The following is a 24,930-nucleotide window of genomic DNA, read 5'->3' as shown; positions in this document are numbered from 1 at the left end:
GTGGCATACGGAGCTCCATCGCAGTCTTTAACACTGGTAGCATGCCGCGACAGCGTGGACGTGAACCGTATGTGCAGTTGACGGACTTTGAGCGAGGGCGTATAGTGGGCATGCGGGAGGCCGGGTGGACGTACCGCCGAATTGCTCAACACGTGGGGCGTGAGGTCTCCACAGTACATCGATGTTGTCGCCAGTGGTCGGCGGAAGGTGCACGTGCCCGTCGACCTGGGACCGGACCGCAGCGACGCACGGATGCACGCCAAGACCGTAGGATCCTACGCAGTGCCGTAGGGGACCGCACCGCCACTTCCCAGCAAATTAGGGACACTGTTGCTCCTGGGGTATCGGCGAGGACCATTCGCAACCGTCTCCATGAAGCTGGGCTACGGTCCCGCACACCGTTAGGCCGTCTTCCGCTCACGCCCCAACATCGTGCAGCCCGCCTCCAGTGGTGTCGCGACAGGCGTGAATGGAGGGACGAATGGAGACGTGTCGTCTTCAGCGATGAGAGTCGCTTCTGCCTTGGTGCCAATGATGGTCGTATGCGTGTTTGGCGCCGTGCAGGTGAGCGCCACAATCAGGACTGCATACGACCGAGGCACACAGGGCCAACACCCGGCATCATGGTGTGGGGAGCGATCTCCTACACTGGCCGTACACCACTGGTGATCGTCGAGGGGACACTGAATAGTGCACGGTACATCCAAACCGTCATCGAACCCATCGTTCTACCATTCCTAGACCGGCAAGGGAACTTGCTGTTCCAACAGGACAATGCACGTCCGCATGTATCCCGTGCCACCCAACGTGCTCTAGAAGGTGTAAGTCAACTACCCTGGCCAGCAAGATCTCCGGATCTGTCCCCCATTGAGCATGTTTGGGACTGGATGAAGCGTCGTCTCACGCGGTCTGCACGTCCAGCACGAACGCTGGTCCAACTGAGGCGCCAGGTGGAAATGGCATGGCAAGCCGTTCCACAGGACTACATCCAGCATCTCTACGATCGTCTCCATGGGAGAATAGCAGCCTGCATTGCTGCGAAAGGTGGATATACACTGTACTAGTGCCGACATTGTGCATGCTCTGTTGCCTGTGTCTATGTGCCTGTGGTTCTGTCAGTGTGATCATGTGATGTATCTGACCCCAGGAATGTGTCAATAAAGTTTCCCCTTCCTGGGACAATGAATTCACGGTGTTCTTATTTCAATTTCCAGGAGTGTATTTATGAACAGTTAGAGCTGGTATTCAAATTTCGCACCATTTTTCAGTACTATCAAGTTCTGGCTGGATATGTGCGAACGTTATTTTCAGATAGTGCTTCGTTATAGATAAACCACCGTCTACAAAAGGTACGTCGTTACTATTAATATTGTGAAGCAGGTCATTAATACACAACGTGAATACAAAGAGTTCCGACTCACTTCTGTCGAAGACACCTAAGCTATTTTCACATATTTCGGTGCCCCGTATTCCAAGATAAAATGCTGAGCCAAAAGAGTCAAGGTCAATGTCACTAAACTGGTTTAAAAAAATAGTCTAAATTGTAGTGCAAAGGCAGTAAAAATACAACCATAAAATTAACTGAGATTCACTGAGGCTCATTCGTTCTATCGCGTGAATGTTGTAAAACAATGGATAAATTATGCCTGCTGAGTTCGTTAATGATGCCCATGGGGATGCATAAACCATACTCTTCTAATGTACTCGGACGACGACGTGCAACAGATGAGCCTCAGTAGTTGTTGTTCTTACTTCTTCTTTCAAGGATTCGATTCTCCCGATCACAGATGAAGTTGTCAACGTTGGCTTGGCCTTCAGATGTCACTTCCACCTTCCAATCTATACGATTTTGACCGTCTTGCCTTCCAGTTATAACACCGTCTCGGAAAATGTTGAGAAATGTTTCAATACCAAAACTAATTACTGTTATATCAATGTAATCGCCTTTTCAAGTTTATTAGAATGGCGTTGAAAAACATGTCGTTGTGTGTAAAAAATATACTTACTCTCGGTTGAAAAAGAAGACGCACCACGAAGGACTTATGCAAATTTGTCCCAAATTGATATTGATGCTAGTATCGACGGGGAATGCAAACCCGTAAAGTTTGGCGGCCGGTGGATAAACGTGTGATTCTGCGCCGCAGTTTCACTGTGCAGCTGGCACGGATAGTAAACTGGGGACATATTGATACCAGGACATAAAGTCCTTGCGTACGTCATTCCATGCACTCATTTGGACAGTAACTACGACTCGCAAACAACCGCGTTACCAATATACGCTGATGTCAGAATTTGAGAGATGGTGTGTGCTTGGGCTCAAAGAAGCCGGATGGAGTTACAGGCAAATCGCTCGACATTTGAATAGGAGCGATGCCTCTATTCGACGATTTTGGCAGGAATGAGTGGACCACGGCCTAGCACGATGTGGCAGGGACAAAGAATCCAGTGAAATTTTTTTAAGTGCTTTATCTGAAAACTACCTTGAGCAGTTAAACAGAGAACCGACTCGTGGCGGTAACATATTAGACCTTCTGGTGACAAACAGACCCGAACTATTTTAAACAGTTAACGCAGAACAGGGAATCAGCGATCATAAAGCGGTTACGGCATCGATGATTTCAGCCGTAAATAGAAATATTAAAAAGGGTAGGAAGATTTTTCTGTTTAGAAAAAGTGACAAAAAGCAGATTTCAGAGTACCTGATGGCTCAACACAAAAGTTTTGTCTCAAGTACAGATAGTGTTGAGGATCAGTGGACAAAGTTCAAAACCATCGTACATTATGCGTTAGATGAGTATGTGCCAAGCAAGATCGTAAGAGATGGAAAAAAGCCACCGTGGTACAACAACCGAGTTAGAAAACTGCTGCGGAAGCAAAGGGAACTTCACAGCAAACATAAACATAGCCATAGCCTTGCAGACAAACAAAAATTACGCGAAGCGAAATGTAGTGTGAGGAGGACTATGCGAGAGGCGTTCAATGAATTCGAAAGTAAAGTTCTATGTACTGACTTGGCAGAAAATCCTAAGAAATTTTGGTCTTATGTCAAAGCGGTAGGTGGATGAAAACAAAATGTCCAGACACTCTGTGACCAAAATGGTACTGAAACAGAGGATGACAGACTAAAGGCCGAAATACTGAATGTCTTTTTCCAAAGTTGTTTCACAGAGGAAGACTGTACTGTACTTCCTTCTCTAGATTGTCGCACAGATGACAAAATGGTAGGTATCGAAATAGACGACAGAGGGATAGAGAAAAAATTAAAATCGCTCAAAAGAGGAAAGGCCTCTGGACCTGATGGGATAGCAGTTCGATTTTACACAGAGTACGCGAAGGAACTTGCCCCCCTTCTTGCAGCGGTGTACCGTAGAAGAGCGTAGCGTTCCAAAGGATTGGAAAAGGGCACAGGTCATCCCAGTTTTCAAGAAGGGACGTCGAACAGATGTGCAGAACTATAGACCTATATCTCTAACGTCGATCAGTTGTAGAATTTTGGAACACGTATTGTGTTGGAGTATAATGACTTTTCTGGAGACTAGAAATCTACTCTGTAGGAATCAGCATGGGTTTCGAAAAAGACGGTCATGTGAAACCCAGCTCGCGCTATTCGTCCACGAGACTCAAGAGGGCCATAGACACGGGTTCACAGGTAGATGCCGTGTTTTTTGACTTCCGCAAGGCGTTCGATACACTTCCCCACAGTCGTTTCATGAACAAAGTAAGAGCATATGGACTATCAGACCAATTGTGTGATTGGATTGAGGAGTTCCTACATAACAGGACGCAGCATGTCATTCTCAATGGAGAGAAGTCTTCCGAAGTAAGAGTGATTTCAGGTGTGCCGCAGGAGAGTGTCGTAGGACCGTTGCTATTCACAATATACATAAATGACCTTGTGGATGACATCGGACGTTCACTGAGGCTTTTTGCAGATGATGCTGTGGTGTATCGAGAGGTTGTAACAATGGAAAATTGTACCGAAATGCAGGAGGATCTGCAGCGAATTGACGCATGGTGCAGGGAATGGCAATTGAATCTCAATGTAGACAAGTGTAATGTGCTGCGAATACACAGAAAGATAGATCCTTTATCATTTAGCTACAAAATAGCAGGTCAGCAACTGGAAGCAGTTAATACCACAAATTGTCTGGGAATACGCATTAGGAGTGATTTAAAATGGAATGATCATATAAAGTTGATCGTCGGTAAAGCAGATGCCAGACTGAGATTCATTGGAAGAATCCTAAGGAAATGCAATCCGAAAACAAAGGAAGTAGGTTACAGTACACTTGTTCGCCCACTGCTTGAATATTGCTCACCAGTGTGGGATCCGTACCAGATGGGGTTGATGGAAGAGATTGAGAAGATCCAACGGAGAGCAGCGCGCTTCGTTACAGGATCATTTAGTAATCGCGAAAGCGTTACGGAGATGATAGATAAACTCCAGTGGAAGACTCTGCAGGAGAGACGCTCAGTAGCTCGGTGCGGGCTTTTGTTGAAGTTTCGAGAACATACCTTCACCGAGGAGTCAAGCAGTATATTGCTCCCTCCGACGTATATCTCGTGAAGAGACCATGTGGATAAAATCAGAGAGATTAGAGCCCACACAGAGGCATACCGACAATCCTTCTTTCCACGAACAATACGAGACTGGAATAGAAGGGAGAACCGATAGAGGTACTCAAGGTACCCTCCGCCACACACCGTCAGGTGGCTTGCGGAGTATCGATGTAGATGTAGATGTCAAGAAGGAAGCGGTGAGTCTAGAGAGACGACAGAGCGTGAAGACCGAGCAGTTATCACAGAGCCCCTTAGAGCTCCAGATTCATCATCATCATCGATCCAACGTGCAACTAGTGCTTCAGTGAACACAGAAAGGGGTCTGAGCTCGCGGTGCCGCTTGCGCCGTTGGCCTCTAACCGCCAACATGCTCTATTGCAGTGGTGTCGGGCACATTCAGCCGGCAGTCTCATTGACTGGGGCATGTCTTCGAACTGAGCCCCAATGACCAGCAAAACCGTGTACGGAGAAGCCCCAGAGAGCAGCGAGATACCAACCTTAATGTCGCCCGCTATACGGTCTGACAACCAGGTGTGATGGTCTGGGATGCCATTTCACAGCAGGACCCCTTTGGTTGTCATTCGCGGCACCCGTACAGCACGGCGCTATGCCGACGATATTCTACACCGTGCACTGTTTCCCTTGGTGTCAAGCCATCCTGGACTTACATTTCAGCAAAATGATGCCCGGCCGCGCGATCGCCGAGAGTTTCTACCGCTTGTCTCCGTGCTTGCCAAATCCCACCTTGGCCAGCAAGGCCTCCGGATCTGTCCCCAACTGAGAACCTTTGCAGCAATATGAGCTGGGCCAGCTCGGGATTTTGAAGATCTACTGCGCCAGTTGGACAGACATTGGCAAAGTACCCCTCAGGAGGACATCCAGCAACTACAGCAATCTGTGCTAACCCGGATAACTGCTATCCAGAGGTGGACCAACACGTTGTTGACTTGCTTAATTTGTGAAGCTCTTTCTCTTGAATAAATCATCCAGTTTTTCCGAAACTGTAATCATTTGTTCGCTGTACACCTACCGGGTGATCAAAAAGTCAGTATGAAATTGAAAACTTAATAAACCACGGAATAATGTAGATAGAGAGGTAAAAAATTGACACACACGTGCTTGGAATGACATGGGGTTTTATTAGAACAAAAAAAAAAAAAAAAGGTTCACAAAATGTCCGACAGATGGCGCTGGACAGCAAAACGTCAGTGACTGCGCATGACAATCGTGTATAAAAGGAGCTGTAATGAGAGAGAGAATCAGATGCGCCAGCTGTCGCAGCATGTTGGCGTTACCTGAAAAGGCGCTTTTAGTGAAGCTGTATTATCACTGGGTAATGTGCTAGTTCAGCGTTACGATCCTATCACCATAGGAATGGGGATTCGAACGGGTAAAGGTCCTTTGAAAAATGCAGTTGTGGCGAGAATGATTTCGAGGTTCGAAGCCACGGGTTGTTTAGACGATAGAGCCCGTAGTGGCCGACCGAGCACAAGGCGTAATGCTGCTGAGACAGTTCAGGAAGAAATGGAGACTGTAGCGGGTTCGTCTATGCACGGGGAAGTCACCGCTCGTGCAGTCGCACGTCGCACCGGCATTCCATACACTACTGTTTGGTTGGCACTCAGGCGTACCGTCCGATGCTATCCGTATAAAATCCATCGGCATCGTGAACTGTTACCTGGCGATTTAGTGAAACGGAGGGCATTTGCGGTGTGGGCGTTTCAAAAGATGGCGGAAGATGACGATTGGTTGAGTAACCTGTTGTGGACCGATGAAGCTCATTTCACGCTCCGAGGGTCTGTCAACGCCCACAACTGCAGAATTTGGGCTACCGAAATTCCTAGAAACTGTCGTGGAAACTCCATGCACGACGAGAAAATCACGGAATGGGTTGGATTCACCACATCGGGCCTTTTTTCTTCGTTGAAATGCGTGATTCTGTTTTGTAACTGCTACGTGACGGGTGAGAGATACGCCGATATGTTACAGAATCGCATCGTCCCCAGCCTGACTGATAAACACCTGCTGGAACGTACGATGTTTATGCAGGATGGCGCTCCATCGCATATTGCTAGACGCGTGAAAGATCTCTTGCGCGCGTCGTTTAGTGATGATCGTGTGCTCAGCCGCCACTTTCGTCATGCTTGGCCTCCCAGGTCGCCAGACCTTAGTCCGTGCGATTATTGGCTTTGGGGTTACCTGAAGTCGCAAGTGTATTGTGATTAACCGACATCTCTATTGATGCTGAAAGACAACATCCGACGCCAGTGCCTCACCATAACTCTGGACATTATTCCTCGACTACACCTATTGTTGAGGAATGATGGTGGACATATTGAGCATTTCCTGTAAAGAACGTCATCTTCGCTTTGTCTTACTTTGTTATGCTAATTATTGCTATTCTGATCTGATGAAGCGCCATCTGTCGGACATTTTTTGAACTTTTGTATTTTTTTGGTTCTAATAAAACCCCATGTCATTCCAAGCATGTGTGTCAATTTGTACCTCTCTATCTACATTATTCCGTGATTTATTGTTTTCATATTTATACTGACCTTTTGATCACCCAGTATATTACACCAAAAATGGTTCTGAGCACTATGGGACTTAACATCTGAGGTCATCAGTCCCCCAGAACTTAGAACTACTTAAACGTAACTAACCTAAGGACGTCACACGCATCCATGTCCGAGGCAGGATTCGAACCTGCGACCGTAGCGGCTGAAGCGCCTAGAACCGCTCGCTCACAACGGCCGTCTATATTACACCTACCGATTTCCGTCCCACTCATATAATTCCTTCGTGGTGGGTCGTATATTATTTGTGGGTATTAACCACCAGCATGATTAGGTGCATTTCGGCCTGCTATTAGTCAGCAGGAACCTCGTTTCGATATCTCTAACCGTTCTCGAAAGAGAAGGGCTGCAAGCTTTACGTGAATCACGTTGTCTGTCGAGAACGTCCACAGTCGGAGAGGCGAAGAAAAAAGTGTCAGGTGGTAACCATATTACATTGTCGCGCTCCACAGTGTGTTGGCGATGGGAGTGCTTACGCAGTACACGCAGTGAGACGAGGCGGCAGCCGACAGCCAGTAGACACTCCACGCGCATTGTGCCGTCCCGTCAACACTCCACCCAGGCGCTGGTCTCGGATTGCGCGGCTGTCACCCCGGATTCTGCGGCCCCGGGCGGACGCGACGCCAACCTGCCAAACCCCGCCGTTCGCCTGCCGCGGGTTTGTGATTCAAATCAGGCCGCGCCCCCTTCCGAAGCGGAAGCGAAAACAGGCGCGTCTTCCCAACGGTCGCCGATAAATCTCGGCGCGCCGGGCCTACCTGTTCCGCGTCCAGGCGCGCGCGAGCCCGCAGACGAGGAAGGCAGCTGGTACGTGGGAAGCCCGAAGCTCAGCGCGCATCTTCCCTGATCTGCATACTATTCGGGACACATACAGCCGGCCAGCACAATGCCAAAGTGCAGCCTGCGGGCTTTCCCGTAACCCCTTTCTCGGCGGTTCGTAGCAGCTTCACCTGGCCTCCTACCACACCCTGAAATGACACACGGCCTGTCTACTCGACAATACGGCCTTCTTTTAAGAGTCGTTATGGATAAAAAAGGCCCAAAGCAGGGATGCAGACTTTCTCCCCTGTTGTTCAACCTGTGGACGCTTCTGCCACTTGAAGGGGTACATATTGCTTCTTCCCAGATTTTAGAGGCAAAAAATCATTCGTGTTGGGTCAACAACTGATGTTCACTAAAGCCAAAACAAGTTATATATAGTTTATTTTTCAGCCTTAGCCGCACATTTTTACCATATGACTGCTTGGCTGCGTAAGAACCATTCTATCTGTATCGGAACTACATCTACATCTACATCTATACTCCGCGAGCCACCTTACGGTGTGTGGCGGAGGGTACTTATTGTACCACTATCTGATCCCCCCTTCCCTGTTCCATTCACGAATTGTGCGTGGGAAGAACGACTGCTTGTAAGTCTCCGTATTTGCTCTAATTTCTCGGATCTTTTCGTTGTGATCATTACGCGAGATATATGTGGGCGGTAGTAATATGTTGCCCATCTCTTCCCGGAATGTGCTCTCTCGTAATTTCGATAATAAACCTCTCCGTATTGCGTAACGCCTTTCTTGAAGTGTCCGCCACTGGAGCTTGTTCAGCATCTCCGTAACGCTCTCGCGCTGACTAAATGTCCCCATGACGAATCGCGCTGCTTTTCGCTGGATCATGTCTATCTCTTCTATTAATCCAACCTGGTAAGGGTCCCATACTGATGAGCAATACTCAAGAATCGGACGAACAAGCGTTTTGTAAGCTACTTCTTTCGTCGATGAGTCACATTTTCTTAGAATTCTTCCTATGAATCTCAACCTGGCGCCTGCTTTTCCCACTATTTGTTTTATGTGATCATTCCACTTCGCTCCGGATAGTAACTCCTAAGTATTTTACGGTCGTTACCGCTTCCAGTGATTTACCACCTATGGCATAATCGTACTGGAATGGATTTCTGCCCCTATGTATGCGCATTATATTACATTTATCTACGTTTAGGGAAAGCTGCCAGCTGTCGCACACATCAGAATACCGTCACACTCAAAAATAAGCGATATACAGGGTGGTCATAAAATGTGTGAAATGCTTGTAGGGATGTTACAGGGCAGGTTGTACTGAGACATAAATGTTAAGAAAGAAATTCGATAAGTTGCTCCGTTTCCGAGTTATTTAGCATAGAATTTAGCCAATCGGGGCGTCGCGCGCTCGCATTTGAGCGGCCTGCCAGGGGCGGTGTTGCCCAACGAGTGCTTTGTCTCGTTAGCTGAAACTTGAATTTACGCGCGCGACGATCTGATTGGCTAACTTCAATGCTAAATAACTCGGAAACGGCGTAACGTATCGAATTTCTTTCTTAACATTTATGTCTCAGTACAACCTGCCCTGTAACATCCCTACAAGCATTTCACACATTTTCTGGCCACTCTGTATATCTTGGAAAATGGAATTTTCTGCCTGTAATCCACGTCGTACTTGCACGATATTGCGATCGCATAACTCGCAATCTTCATCAGGTGCTCCCTGAGGCCGAATCACTGGTTTCAGCGTCAGGGAGCACCTGATGAAAATTGCTATTTACGAGAGTACCGGCAGTAAACGCTATTGTCCAAGATGACAACGCGTCGCTGAAAAAGCCTGAAGACGTGTATTTCCCGTAACTCAGTCGATAGAAACGGAACCCTTGTTGGATCGCTTTGTTGTCCGTCTGTCCACCTCTCTGTCTGTCTGCGCGACTGCTAAGACCAGTGTATCTCAGGAACAGGTAGAGGTGTCATGTCAAATTTATGTCACGTAGTAAGGTCTAAGGTCCCTTGGTGGTTTAAAAAATGTATGCTTGTAAGTCAATGCATTCAAAAGACGCGGCCGTATATGCTGTATATTTTGATACTCGCAAACTCACTCATCAAAACCTGTAGCTGAACTATTGCTATATATGTTGGCAGTGGTGCACTAGCGGTAAAACGACGACCTGCAAATCGAAAGGTCGCGGGATCAAATCTCATCGGCCCACGTATTTTTCAGTCTTCGCTTTAACCTAACCTTCGCGTCCCAACGATGTGAGGAGCAGCCAGAAACAACACGTGGTTCGGATTCTACTTCAAACGGTAGGTTGCCTTTCTCCGGTTGGGTAACAGGGACAGGTTAAAAACGCGCAGGTGGCCGAAGTGCGTCCAGTGGAAAGACTTGCATCGGGCCATTGAGCCACACGAAATTATTGTCCTTTGTTTACGTAATTAAGTTTGTACAGAACCCTCAGAGCGCGGGTCTTACTCCCATTTGGCCGGTTTTCTCCTATTGCTGAATCTCTTGCACAGCTGAAGTGTCCAAAACTATTAATTATTGATTTGACAAAATAATGTTACCTAGTTAATTTATTCTTTATTTTGCAATTACATGTCTTCAGTTCTGGTATTCACCGAAATCTCTGAGCCACAGTAACACAAAATGTCGCTAGAAATGCCGAAACCAGATGGCGCAGCCCATCTACACTTTACCAGTGAGTTGCGTCGTTCTTTTTTTTGTTTTTTTTGGGGGGGGGGAGGGGGTTCTCTAGCCACGACTGTGTTACTGTGCCCAGGAATCTTCAATGTGTAACAGTCCTGCAGACTGGTGCTTGCAAGTGAAAGAAACAAAATTTGGTTACAGATTTTTTCCGAGATGTTAATTAAATCCTTTTGACTACTCCTCGTCTGCCAAAAGTCGTGATCCATCCACGGAATAGTTACATGCACAATGAACCGAAACTCCGCTAATAACATCTCAGAGGTTGTTCTGGGATGTCTTCTGATTATTTTGGAGTAATGGACCCGTGACCGCCAGTTGCATGTTACAGAATGATAATGTAAATATGATTTAAACGGTTCGTTACCGCAGTTACCTTCGTTTCTGTGAAAATACTTTCAATACAGCGAGGAAGACTGTATTATGCAATAACCAAACGTACAAATGCGTGCACCGCAGAAGTCCTGTGACGTGCTTCCCACCGCAGCAGGTACAACTCAATATACAGCCACTGTGTCGCTCTTCAATTACACACACCAAAAAAAGTTTTGCATCACTCCGGTTCCCAGAACTCCTGAATATAGACGCTGACTGTAGATACAGTATCACAGGCACAGTCCCTTTGACTGTTCTGAGATGTCATTAAACCTGCCCAAAGATGTAAACAACCATGCATGAGCAACGCATATTACACGGAGGGCGTCCGACAGCCGATCAGTTCCCGTCATTCCACCAGGAAGGGGGTACACGGCTCGTGTTGTCCGTAGTTCAACCGTGCCTAGACGGCCAGTACAGCGGTTCGATCGCGTCCGCATTGTTACTTTGTGCCAGGAAGGGCTCTCAAAAAGGGAAGTGTCCAGGCGTCTCGGAGTGAACCAAAGCGATATTGTTCGGACATGGAAGAGATACAGAGAGGCAGGAACTACCGATGACATGCCTCGCTCATGCCGCCCAAGGTCTACTACTGCAGTGGATAACCACAACCTACGGATTAGGGCTCGGAGGAACCCTGACAGCAACGACACCATGTTGAATAATGCTTTTCGTGCAGTCACGGGACGTGGTGCCGCGCGGGATTAGCCGAGAGGTCTCGGGCGCTGCAGTCATGGACTGTGCGGCTGGTACCGCCGGAGGTTCGAGTCGTCCCTCGGGTATGGGTGTGTGTGTTTGTCCTTAGGATAATTTAGGTTAAATAGTGTGTATGCTTAGGGACTGATGACCTTAGAAGTTAAGTCCCATAAGATTTCACACACATTTGAACAGGACGTCTTGTTACTACTGGAATTGTTCTCAATAGGGCGCATGATGGGCAACTTCACTCCCGACGTCCATAGCGAGGTCCATCTTTGCAACAACGACACCATGCAGCGCAGTGCAGATGGGCCCAACAGCACGCCGAATGGACCGCTCAGGATTGGCATTACGTTCTCTTTACCGATGAGTGTCGCATTGTCTTCAACTAGACAATCGTCGGAGACGTGTTTGCAGGCAACCCAGTCAGGCTGAACGCTTTAGACACACTGTCCTGCGAGTGCAGCAAGGTGAAGGTTACCTGCTGTTCTGGGGTGGCATTATGTGGGGCCGACGTACGCCACTGGTGGTCACCGAAGGTACCTTAACGGCTAAACGATACATGAATGCCATCGTCCGACCGATAGAGCAACCATATCGGCAGCATATTGGCGAGGCATTCGTCTTCATGGACGACAATTCGCGACCCCATCGTGCACATCTTGTGAATGACTTCCTTCAGGGTGACGACATCGCTCGACTAGAGTGGCAAACACGTTCTCCAGACATGAACCCTGTCGAACATGCATGGGGTAGATTGAAAAGTGTTGTTCATGGACGACGTGACCCACCAACCACTCTGAGGGATCTACGCCGAATCGCCGTTGAAGTGTGGGAGAATCTGGACCAACAGGGTCTTGATGAACTTGTGGATAGTATGCCACGACGAATACAAGCATGCATCAACGCAAGAGGACGTGCTACTGGCTATTAGAGGTACCGGCGTGTACAGCAATCTGGACCACCACCTCTGTAGGTCTCGCTGTACGGTGGCACAATATGCAATGCGTGGTTTTGACGAGCAATAAAAAGGGCGATAATGATGTTTATGTTGATATCTATTCCAATTTTCTGTACAAGTTCCGGCGCTCTCGGAACAGAAGCGATGCAATACTTTTTTGATGTGTGCACTTTCAGTGACACCACACAAGGGGCGCCTATCGACCAATTATTTGTTCGTAAACCTGTTCCCATTAATGTATATCACTTCTACCTTACAGTTAACATTTCCAAAAAAAGGAACCCGAGAACGAACTGACCAATACTAAATGCAAGTTTGAGGCTAAAAAATAAACTAAAGAATAAAGGGGCGTTACTGTAGTCAGCAGCAGATATCTCGAGTGAAAGGGTTTCTTTCCGTACAAGACACACAACGCACTCCGTCGACATTTGAACTGTAGTGCAGAAACTTACAGTGTCTTATAGAAAGATAAATGACTGTAAGAAATCAAACTGAATTCCTCAGCTGATATAAGCTGGAGCGGAGAACGTCTTCGTCAGTCCTTTATCGGCTCACCTGAAGATGGCTGGCAGTTGTCCAGCCGAAATATCGTGCAATGAAGTTTACGATGACCGGCTGCAAACCCGAATTCTTTTTGACCAATTGATTCGCCGGGAAAATTTCAAATTTTACCGCATGTGTAGTGCCAACAGTAAAATTCGGATTCGGTGGTGTTATATTGTGGTCGTGTTTTTCATGGAGGGGGCTAGAACCCCTTGTTGTTTTGCGTGGCTCTATCACAGCACACCTGATTACTTCCCGCTGTTGAAGAGCAATTCGGGGATGGCGACTGCATCTTTCAACATAATCGTGCACCTGTTCATAATGCACGGTCTGTGGTGGAGAGGTTACACTACATTAACGGCCCTGAAATGGACTGGCCTGCACAGAGTCCTGCCCTGAATCCTACAGAACACCTTTGGGATGTATTGGAACGCCGACTTAGTGCCAGGCCTCGACGTCGATACCTCTCCTCAGTGCAGCACTCCGTGAAGAATGGGCTGCCATTCTCCAAGAAATCTTCCAGCACCTGATTGAACGTATGCCTACGAGAGTGGAAGGTATCATTAAGGCTGTATGTGGATTTACACCATGCTGAATTCCTGCATTACCGATGGAGGGCGCCACGAACTTGTAAGTCATTTTCAGCTAGGTGTCTGGATACTTTTGATCACATAGTGTATACTTATAACGAAATCAAGTTTAGCCGTGAACAGTGACAGAAGAAAACCGAAACTAGTCATCAACTAAATAAAAAGCAAATCTTACAACGTTGGCTCTTACTATATCGAACCTACACTCCTGGAAATGGAAAAAAGAACACATTGACACCGGTGTGTCAGACCCACCATACTTGCTCCGGACACTGCGAGTGGGCTGTACAAGCAATGATCACACGCACGGCACAGCGGACACACCAGGAACCGCGGTGTTGGCCGTCGAATGGCGCTAGCTGCGCAGCATTTGTGCACCGCCGCCGTCAGTGTCAGCCAGTTTGCCGTGGCATACGGAGCTCAATCGCAGTCTTTAACAATGGTAGCATGCCGCGACAGCGTGGACGTGAACCGTATGTGCAGTTGACGGACTTTGAGCGAGGGCGTATAGTGGGCATGCGGGAGGCCGGGTGGACGTACCGCCGAATTGCTCAACACGTGGGGCGTGAGGTCTCCACAGTACATCGATGTTGTCGCCAGTGGTCGGCGGAAGGTGCACGTGCCCGTCGACCTGGGACCGGACCGCAGCGACGCACGGATGCACGCCAAGACCGTAGGATCCTACGCAGTGCCGTAGGGGACCGCACCGCCACTTCCCAGCAAATTAGGGACACTGTTGCTCCTGGGGTATCGGCGAGGACCATTCGCAACCGTCTCCATGAAGCTGGGCTACGGTCCCGCACACCTTTAGGCCGTCTTCCGCTCACGCCCCAACATCATGCAGCCCGCCTCCAGTGGTGTCGCGACAGGCATGAATGGAGGGACGAATGGAGACGTGTCGTCTTCAGCGATGAGAGTCGCTTCTGCCTTGGTGCCAATGATGGTCGTATGCGTGTTTGGCGCCGTGCAGGTGAGCGCCACAATCAGGACTGCATACGACCGAGGCACACAGGGCCAACACCCGGCATCATGGTGTGGGGAGCGATCTCCTACACTGGCCGTACACCACTGGTGATCGTCGAGGGGACACTGAATAGTGCACGGTACATCCAAACCGACATCGAACCCATCGTTCTACCATTCCTAGACGGGCAAGGGAACTTGCTGTTCCAACAGGACAATGCACGTCCGCATGTATCCCGTGCCACCCAATGTGCTCTAGAAGGTGTAAGTCAACTACCCTGGCCAGCAAGATCTCCGGATCTGTCCCCCATTGAGCATGTTTGGGACTGGATGAAGCGTCGTCTCACGCGGTCTGCACGTCCAGCACGAACGCTGGTCCAACTGAGGCGCCAGGTGGAAATGGCATGGCAAGCCGTTCCACAGGACTACGTCCAGCATCTCTACGATTGTCTCCATGGGAGAAAGCAGCCTGCATTGCTGCGAAAGGTGGATATACACTGTACTAGTGCCGACATTGTGCATGCTCTGTTGCCTGCGTCTATGTGCCTGTGGTTCTGTCAGTGTGATCATGTGATGTATCTGACCCCAGGAATGTGTCAATAAAGTTTCCCCTTCCTGGGACAATGAATTCACGGTGTTCTTATTTCAATTTCCAGGAGTGTATTAACAGAAGCTGCTGTTCTGCTGTTAATCCAGGATACTGGTAGTCCATAATTTTAATAATGTGTTTATTGATACTGTACGCGCACAATAAGTAAAAGTTCTTCGTCGGCTATCTTTCGTGATGCTCGTGTTTTAATAACCAGCAGTGGACGTGATTGTGAAGCATTGCTAAGTTGCTTGCGCTCCACAGGCAATCGTAATTTCTTATCAACCTAGGCAGTGAGCTACTTGGGGTAGGGGGAAGGTACCTGACACGTGCAGAGTGGAGCCGACCGAGCGTGGGAGAGCGACAGAAAAGAGGACCCGCCAGAGCGAAAACAGGATGCTAAAACTCCGCTCGGCGGCGCTTGTCGTTTGTCGTGCGCAGCGCTGGCGCGGAGGAGGTCGGAGAAAAATCCTTCCACTTCAAGTGCAGATGTTAACAGAAAACACGGCAGCCGGCCTCTGCATTCGACCTGGCAAACAAAAACAGCGGAAGAAACGCCTCGGCCGGCGCTTTATTCCGGTGCACTGGATTAAAAACCTCTCCGTCCGCGGACGCGCGCACCCACCCACACTCGCACACACACAGACACACACGCGCGCGCGCGCGCCGACACACACGTACACATATAAGCGCGCCCGCGCTCCCCAAAAAATTAATCTTAAAAATTCAGAAATTGCAAATTCGCGTAAGGGGTCGCCGGACGCTGGGTTGGAGACGGGCCGGAGAGTGTGGACGCCTGCCTGCTCGCCCCCTAACCAACCCTCTCCCCCCCCCCTCCCCAGATCCTCCCCCTCTTTCACCCCACCCTCACCCGCCTGTCTACTTGGCGGCGTATTTTTGTTGCGTTTCGCGGAAGCTTCCTCTCGCGGACGGTGCGTGTCGTGTTTTACATATTGCCCGCCGCGGTTGCGTACAGAGGGAGAGAGACAGAGAAAGAGAGAGATCTAGAATTAATGCACATGAAAGAAGTCTGGGCGAAATTTTTCCCTTCCCCCGCTGCTCCCGTCTCATCTCTCCTTTTTCCGCTCCTCTTACTTCATTTTTTTATATCTCTCTCCGCCCCCGCCCGCCCCTCTCTCTCGCCTGCTCCTCCCATCCATCGCACAGCAAAGCCCTTCCACTTTTGCGGGCAGAGTCTCGTCCATCCGCCCCTGACTGTCAATCAGAGAGAGGGCAGATTTTTTTTATTATAATTTTTTTTTTCGTCTCTTTTTTTTTTTTTTTTTTTTTTTTTTTTTTTTTTTTTTTTTTTTTTTTTTTTTTTTTTGCGCCGTCTCTCCCTTTTCGCGCTGACCGCAAGACGAGACGCTGCGACCCCTCCAATATGCGGCGCCGGGGCGCTCTCGCGCACAAAACCACTCACCCTGTACGGGCGAGCACAGAGAGAGGGAGATTCGTGCGCGCATAAGGGACGGGGCGGGTACAAATGAGAAATGTTATTAGGTCCCGGCGGCGGTTGCCGGTCGGCTGCCGGTGCCGGACGCCTCTAAACGGCGCTGGGGCGCTGCGCTGCGCGCATTCCGTCACGACGCGGGCGGCCGGCCGCATATGAGAAAACTTGCTCCACCTAGCCGCCGCTGCTTCCATATGCATCAAGTAGCAGATATTTTATTTCTGCCAGTCGGCCAAGCGCTCGCGGGCCGGGCAGGCGGGCAAACACTGCGAATTGTCGGGCGCAGAGGTGGAGTAGTGGCGCGGGGTGGTGGTGGTGGTCAGGTTTCTCCTACCGCCCCCTCCGCCCCCGCCGCTCCATCTCGGGCCGCCCTTACCTCGCAGCTGCCCCTTTCCTCCGCGGCCCTCCGGCCGGCCGCACGCCCGCACGGCCACGGGCCCGCCGCACGCCCGCATACATCTCGCGGATACGCTCCGTGGCGCGGCCATGAATAAACAAAGTGCCGCGGCTCGGCCCGGGCCGGCGCGCCTCCGTCAGCGGGGCAGTGTGTGCTGCGAATCCACCCCAGTACTCCAGGTGCGCAACTGCGGACGCGCTCCGAGGTTTACTGTACTGTTCTCTGGCAACTGAACTTGACGGCCTCGGCCTACCTGTTCTCGAGGTGCCGTCGTTGCCACTAAAACGGGGGTCGCCCCGGAAGTCGTTCAAATGGCTGTGACAAGGGAACCTCCCCATCGCACCCCATACAGATTTAGTTATAAGTTGGCACAGTGGATAGACCTTGAAAAACTGAACACAGATCAATCGAGAAAACAGGAAGAAGTTGTGTGGAACTATCAAAAAAATAAGCAAAATATGCAAACTGAGTAGTCCATGCCTAAGATAAGCAACATCAAGGATAGAGTGAGCTCAGGAACGGCGTGGTTCCGTTAGCGTGAGCAGCTGCGGAACGAGACGTTCGCCGGCACGGTAGCTCAGCGTGTTCGGTCAGAGGGTTGGCAGCCCTCTGCAGTAAAAAAAAACTGAGTTAACCGGTCACCAACGACCTTAAACGGATATCTTACGACGTCCACCCCGAGCAGATAAAGCGAGGGAAAAAAAAGTCCTCGTTTCAAGTCGTCCCTCGAGTGAAAAGTTTAATTTTTTATTTTCAGTTTATGTGACAAACTCTTATGTTTTCATCACTTTTTCGGGAGTAATTATCACATCCTCAAGAAAACCTAAATCGGGCAAGGTAGAAGAATCTAGCCGCGAGGGATTAGCCGAGCGGTCTAGGGCGCTGCAGTCATGGACTGTGCGGCTTGTCCCGGCGGAAGTTCGAGTCCTCCCGCGGGCATGGGTGTGTATGTGTTTGTTCTTAGGATAATTTAGATTAAGTAGTGTGTAAGGTTAGGGACTGATGACCTTAGCAGTTAAGTCCCATAAGATTTCATACACACACGGAAGAATCTTTTTACCCATTCGCCAAGTGTACAAGCTAGGTCGCTCGACAACACATTCCTGTCACGTGACGCACATACCGTCACCAGTGTCGTATAGAATATATCAGACGTGTTTTGCTGTGGAGGAATCCATTAACCTATGACCCTGCGATCAAATGTTTTCCATTCCCATTGGAGAGGCACGCCCTTTCGTCTACTAATCGCACGGTTTTGCGTTGCGGTCGCAAAACACAGACACTAAACTTATCACAGTGAACAGAGACGTCAATGAACGAACGTACAGATCGTAACTTTGCGAAAATAAAGAAAGTAAACTTGTCACTCGAGGGAAGACTTGAACCAAGGATCTCTCGTGCCGCAGCTGCTCACGCTAACCACGGGACCACGGTGCTTCTGAGCTCACATTATCCTTGATGTTGCCTATCTTGCTCTTGGACTACTCAGTTTGTATATTTTGCTTATTTTTTTCATAGTTCCACACAACTTCTTCCTGTTTTCTCGATTGATCTGTGTTCAGTTTTTCAAGGCCTATCCACTGTGCCAACTTATAACTAAATCTGAGGGGGGTGCGATGGGGAGGTTCCCTTGTGAGCACTATGGGACTTAACATCTGAAGTCATCAGTCCCCTAGAACTTAGAACTACTTAAACCTAACTAACCTCAGGACATCACACACACCCATACCCGAGGCAGGATTCGAACCTGCGACCGTAGCGGTCGCTCGGTTCCAGACTAAAGCGCCTAGAACCGCTAACCGCTCTGCCACTCGGGCCGGCGCCCCGGAAGTCTCACTCGAAATCGACCAGAGACTTGCCCTCATTTTCTTTTTGGCGTCCTGTAAGTGTTACAATCACGATTTAACAGAGTTTTTAGGATTTAAGTTCGTATAAGGCACAAGGGATTCCTTCGAAATTTCTAAACTCATTTGAGGAAATGGCAACAAAACCACTATTCTCGTCGGTGTGTAGAATGTATTGAGTCTGGCGATATACCACTTGACTTACTGAAGAACGTTGAGCAGTAGTAAAGTTAGCTTTGAAAAGCGCGCCGCAGCGCCTAGCGTGAAGCAGTCGCCCTCCGTTTTCTGGCGGTGGCGCCTTTGTCGCAATTGAAGGCTTCGGTGTCTCCCTCTAGCGGGAAAGGCGAAAAGTGGGCTGTTCGCGTGGGTTTAAGAGGTGGCTGTGTGGGCTCTGGTAGGGAGTTGGCAGTCGAGGCATCAAGAAGCGACTTCTCTGCCGGTGCTACAGGGACAGCACGCAGACCGCGGCATCAGCGTAAGCGACGCGAGCAGCGGCTCCGTGGTATGGGGCGTTAACTGCTCGTCGCGAAAGGAATCTTCCTGAGGGTGGGTCCGCAGGGGGCCTAATCTGCAGTTCGGCCGTATGCTGTCGACCGGCGAGAAGGTTCTGAAAATCGGCGCGCCTTCCTGCGTCCGTTGAAACGGCTGGCAGCCGGCTGCTCGACAGAGCATTTGGAGGTGCTGCGTTCATTCAGTCCTGGGAGTCGTAACGCACCAGAAGTTGAGTATTGATTGTTAACAGATTTTATGAAGTTTAATTGAATTCAATTTATTCTTGTTAATTATACCAGCCCTATTTTTTTAGGTGTTTCCCGCCATTCATTCTCGTCTGCCCACCCGCGAGAAGGTGGTAATATTAGAAAGGGTGGCCGTTTGTTCCCTTTTGAGGACGAAAGGGGGGGAGTCAGAGTAAATCTGTGGTTCGAATTGCTTCTTTCTCCTCCCAGGTTACCTACGGGTTTATTCGACTGTTAGCCTCTGCCATGACTGTGAAAGTCTAAGGCACCAATGGCTGCACTGTTTAAAATGCAAGGCACTAAGACCTGATCCATTCTCTCGCCTGCCATAACTAGTATTACTAGACTCACGCGTAAAAGGTATTCTAAGAAAGAAGAAAAACTCCTTTTGCCTTCGTGGTAAGAACTAGTCAATTGCATAACGAATTCCTGTTCATCTGGAAGCTGTAACTTACGTAAAATTGTGTTTATGTATATTTGGCTATAATCAAGCAAGGTTGTTAATGTATGCCGTAGTGAATTTTTTATATTGTTTCTAGTCAGCAAAAACTGTTGTGTATTTATTCAATTTTTATAATAATTTAATAATTTAAAAGTCCTTTCCTATTGTAAATTAAGACTTATTTGCTACATGATTGCCGGCCGGAGTGGCCGTGCGGTTCTAGGCGCTACAGTCTGGAGCCGAGCGACCGCTACGGTCGCAGGTTCGAATCCTGCCTCGGGCATGGATGTGTGTGATGTCCTTAGGTTAGTTAGGTTTAATTAGTTCTAGGCGACTGATGACCTCAGAAGTTAAGTCGCATAGTGCTCAGAGTCACTTTTTGTTACATGATTGTTAGTCTTTTTTTAAAAAAAAATCGTTAAGTCTTGCACCAAATTTGAATAAAGAGTGTTATTGAAAATTGTGTGTAATTTCACCAGTTATTCCTTGGCACCTACTTCCATTTTACATTTTGTGCATTGATTGAGATTAATAACCTTTGGTGAACCAGTAGTAATTTTATGGTTCAAACGTCGTCCACACAGTTCCCAAGGCCGGCCGAAGTGGCCGTGCGGTTAAAGGCGCTGCAGTCTGGAACCGCAAGACCGCTACGGTCGCAGGTTCGAATCCTGCCTCGGGCATGGATGTTTGTGATGTCCTTAGGTTAGTTAGGTTTAACTAGTTCTAAGTTCTAGGGGACTAATGACCTCAGCAGTTGAGTCCCATAGTGCTCAGAGCCATTTGAACCACAGTTCCCAAGATCGCAAGAGTCGTCAAGTGCGAGAATTGTGGCCCAATCAGCTTAACCGTTCATACCTTAATATTGCTAACAAGAATAATATACAGAAGAGTGGAAAAGAATGCATGCTCTCACAGCGATATCCATTATTCTCGGGTTACAAGCCGTGTCAGGTGGTTAACTGGCCACGAGCTTTCGGCAGAGATCTACTTTGCCGTTGTCAAGTGGTTGACTGCCGCTACCTGCGCCTCCGCCAGTGACGTCACTGGAGACCAAGCCCCGCGGGGTAGCCGCGCGGTCTCGGGCGCCTTGCCACGATTCGCACGGCTTCCCCCGTCGGAAGTTCGATTCCTCCCTCGGGCATGGGTCGTGTGTTGTTCTTAGCGTGTTACTTTAAGTTAGATTAAGTAGTGTGCAACCCTTGGGACCGATCGCCTCAGCAGTTTGATCCCATAGCAATAAAGGAATCGGTGCACGCTCAACGCTAGTGAAACGCAAACACCTTAATAATCAAGGAATACCTTAATGTTTCATAGATCGCCTTAGATGTGGTAGTTTCCAATAGTGCGTGGTTGTTCACCATCGGAACTTTCACATTATAATGTTACGCTGTTACGCAATGTGTTATTATCAAATTAGAATCAAAATGACTCCAAGTCTATATGGCAGCATTAACTGTTTGTTGTAATCCATTCAAAGATCCACGACATGTTTTTCCGCATCTTACAGGTGCTTCCTCAGGTGCATTTAAGTAGTCACTTCATGCCTGAAGAGAATTACGATGTTCCAAGGTGTAGCTACAAACGAAAGTGAGTGATCAACGGCTGTCATAGACTAAAAGATTATTAAACACCAATGATGGGCGTCCTAAATAAAATCCGTATGCTGGATGCTCCTGATTATTCCCGGAGTTCATTAGATTCTCGGTGGGCCGATGGGAGTCATTATCTATTTTTGTACGCGCATTACTGTTGAACTAATCACGCGCGTAGCTGTGTGAATTCTAGGAAGCACTCCTCCCGCTTACAGAAACTTCCACAATCACACTTCCTCAGCTTACGGATTTTAGTTAGGATGGTCATCATTGGTGTTTAACAATCTTTTAGTCTGATCACAACCGTTGAAGGATCTCTCAATTTCATTTATAGGTGCATCTCGGAAATATCATAACTCTCATCAGGCATGAAACGATTGCTTAAATGTTCCTGAAGATGCAGCTTAAAGTGCGAAAGCTGTTGTGGGTCTTTGAAAGGACTACAATAAACAGCTAATGTAGTCATATGAGCTTTTTATTAATTTTAATTCTAATTTGCTAATAACACCTTGAGGAACATTATGATTTTAAAATTCCAGTTCCATCAATCATCTATTATTTTAGCCATGGTTGCCCCAACCAGAGAGTAGTTTTATGTGCAGAGACTGATGAGTCCCATTGCCAATTCGACGATTTCTCCTCATAGTACGTCAAGTATATCGGAAGTTGAAAAAATGTATTTTTAACCATCAGCTCTTTACTTTAAAGCCTTTCTGTCTACCGATTTCGGTCATGCACCATCTTCATAGGACATAAGGTAAAACAGGTCAGGTAAAAACCTATTCCATGTTCCTTTTAGGTTGATACAACCTCAGAGCTGTCCTAGTAAAGTTCCACAACCAATAGGCAAGTAAGCACTTACAGCAGCAACGGAAATGCTTCACAGTGATTAATGCTGATGGTTGAAAATGCGTTTCTTCAGTTGCTTAGTTGTTTCTTAACCACAACGTTATACATGGCGTTATCTGTTCCAAAACTGCCGTCATCCACCTTCGTTGACTGACCACCGCTGAAACGAATGTTCAGTAACCGTCCACGGATGCGTGCGAGGGAGAGCCTTGAGCTGTTAGAGATGGCTGGAGTTAAGGTCAGGGAATCACCCCGGCTACTAAAGAGACACAGATTAATTTTAGAAAAGAAGACGTGCAGGAAGAACTGCACCTTAGATTACTTTTTTAAATCTAGTTTTACGAGATTTAAATCGTCTCCAGGATTTCATCAGCGTTTACATTGTTGGATCTAAGCAGGAGGACTTATCGGCTGTTCAGTAACGTGCTCCAAATGTGTCCTCCCAGAGCAGTTTTCAGTTTACTATCCGGAATTGATTGCTGTCCTGAAGGCACTTTCCAACAATAGTACCTTTAATATGATTCTGCTAGTAAAGCGTATGCAGTGTTAAGTGATTGTTAATAGTCCGATCCACGAACTATGTCGCTTCGCGGAGGTCGAAACAAGGAGGGGGATTTCATTGTTGGCGATTCCTGGCGACAGTTTCGGTACGCACACACACATACTTTGCGCTTGACGAAAGCGTACATTATAACTCTCGCTTGTACGTGTAAAATTTGTCGCTTATCACAACCTTCACCCATGACAACTCGCTACAAATGGAATAAGAATTCGCTAATTTACTCGCTACGATCACATTCAATGGTTGTAGTGCGTACAACACTTAGCAGAACGCTCAGAACACTGCTGAACGCCCGTTGGTTGTCGGAGAACGCGCCACGTAGGTGCGGAGAACAAGTCTAAACTCGTCCGCCGTCGCTCGTGGCCCCATTTGCCTGAGTTTGTTATAAACTACTTTATAGCAATAGCGCCAACTGTAAGAGTCCTTCCCAAACACAAATAACAAGTAATATTTACTGTTTCGATACCAAAAAATCTTCCTCGTATTACTTTTTCCATTTTAATTTACTTAATTTTTAATCGTGTCAGAAGCATCAGTGCAAAGAAACACAAAACGTGAAATACAAAATACATAAAACACATAACGTAAAGTAAACATGCCCTTCTATGCAGGCACGGGAGGTTTAACAAAAAGTGTTTGTGTTATCTAAAATATGAAAAAAAAAGAAATGGTTCAAATGGCTCTGAGCACTATGGGACTTAACTTCTGAGGTCATCAGTCCCCTAGAACTTAGAACTACTTAAACCTAACTAACCTAAGGACATCACACACATCCATGCCCGAGGCAGGATTCGAACCTGCGACCGTAGCGGTTTTGCGACTTAAGTGCTATGCTCAGAGGAATTAACGACGCAAAATCATAGGAACCAGCAGACGTTTTGGACAGTTGGAAGAAAGTGTAAGTGCGTTTGTTGGAGTATTTGGCATATGATGCGCCTGAAGCAGGAAAGATTACGGTAAAGTACACTAAGAATGAATTATCGCTGTCGGATGCGGAATAAAGTGGAATGGAGGTTGTTGAACAACAGTGTTGTATTGAAGGACAGTGCTGTGGGAGTGAAAAGTAATGGCCTCTGTTGGACTGATTAATGGTCCGATTCGCGAGAGGCACAAAAAGTTACAGTAAGATACGCTGACAAATAATAATCAGCATGGAGTGCATTCATAGTTGTAACAAGCATAAAAACTTTGCACCAATATACACATTAAAGACTTCTCTGTCATATTTAATGAACAATTCATTTTAGAAACATTCTCACATGCGAAATTAATCGAATTGTTGTTTTATTTACTTGGTTGTTCTGTCGTCAGTGGTTGCAGCTCGATTTCAAGGGGGTGGAGTGAGCTTTCAATTCATCTTATGTATGTGCTTCCGATAACTGAAAAGGACCAACTCTGGTGCAAAACAGTGTCCACGTAAATCGCACTGAATATTTGGAAGCTGGTGTAAAACATGTGTCCATGTAAATCGCACTGATTGGGTTGGCAGCGGTCGGGGTTGATTGATAGAGGCGGAGTCTTCTTGCTTGTCGAATGGTACCCTCTTTCTGCGACGTTCTCCCTCTAACATGTTGAAAGTGGTGGCTGCAGTGTTCCAAGTCGTTGTGTGGTGTATGTGTTTAAAACGTGGTAATCCGTAGTCTGCAAACTTGCCAGTGTCACTGTAGCTGTCGTATGTCAACGATAAATTATATGAAGATAGGAATAAACTG

This window comes from Schistocerca piceifrons, chromosome 8, assembly GCF_021461385.2.
Source record: "Schistocerca piceifrons isolate TAMUIC-IGC-003096 chromosome 8, iqSchPice1.1, whole genome shotgun sequence".
Classification (NCBI taxonomy): Eukaryota; Metazoa; Arthropoda; class Insecta; order Orthoptera; family Acrididae; genus Schistocerca; species Schistocerca piceifrons.
This window is presented reverse-complemented; position numbering follows the sequence as displayed.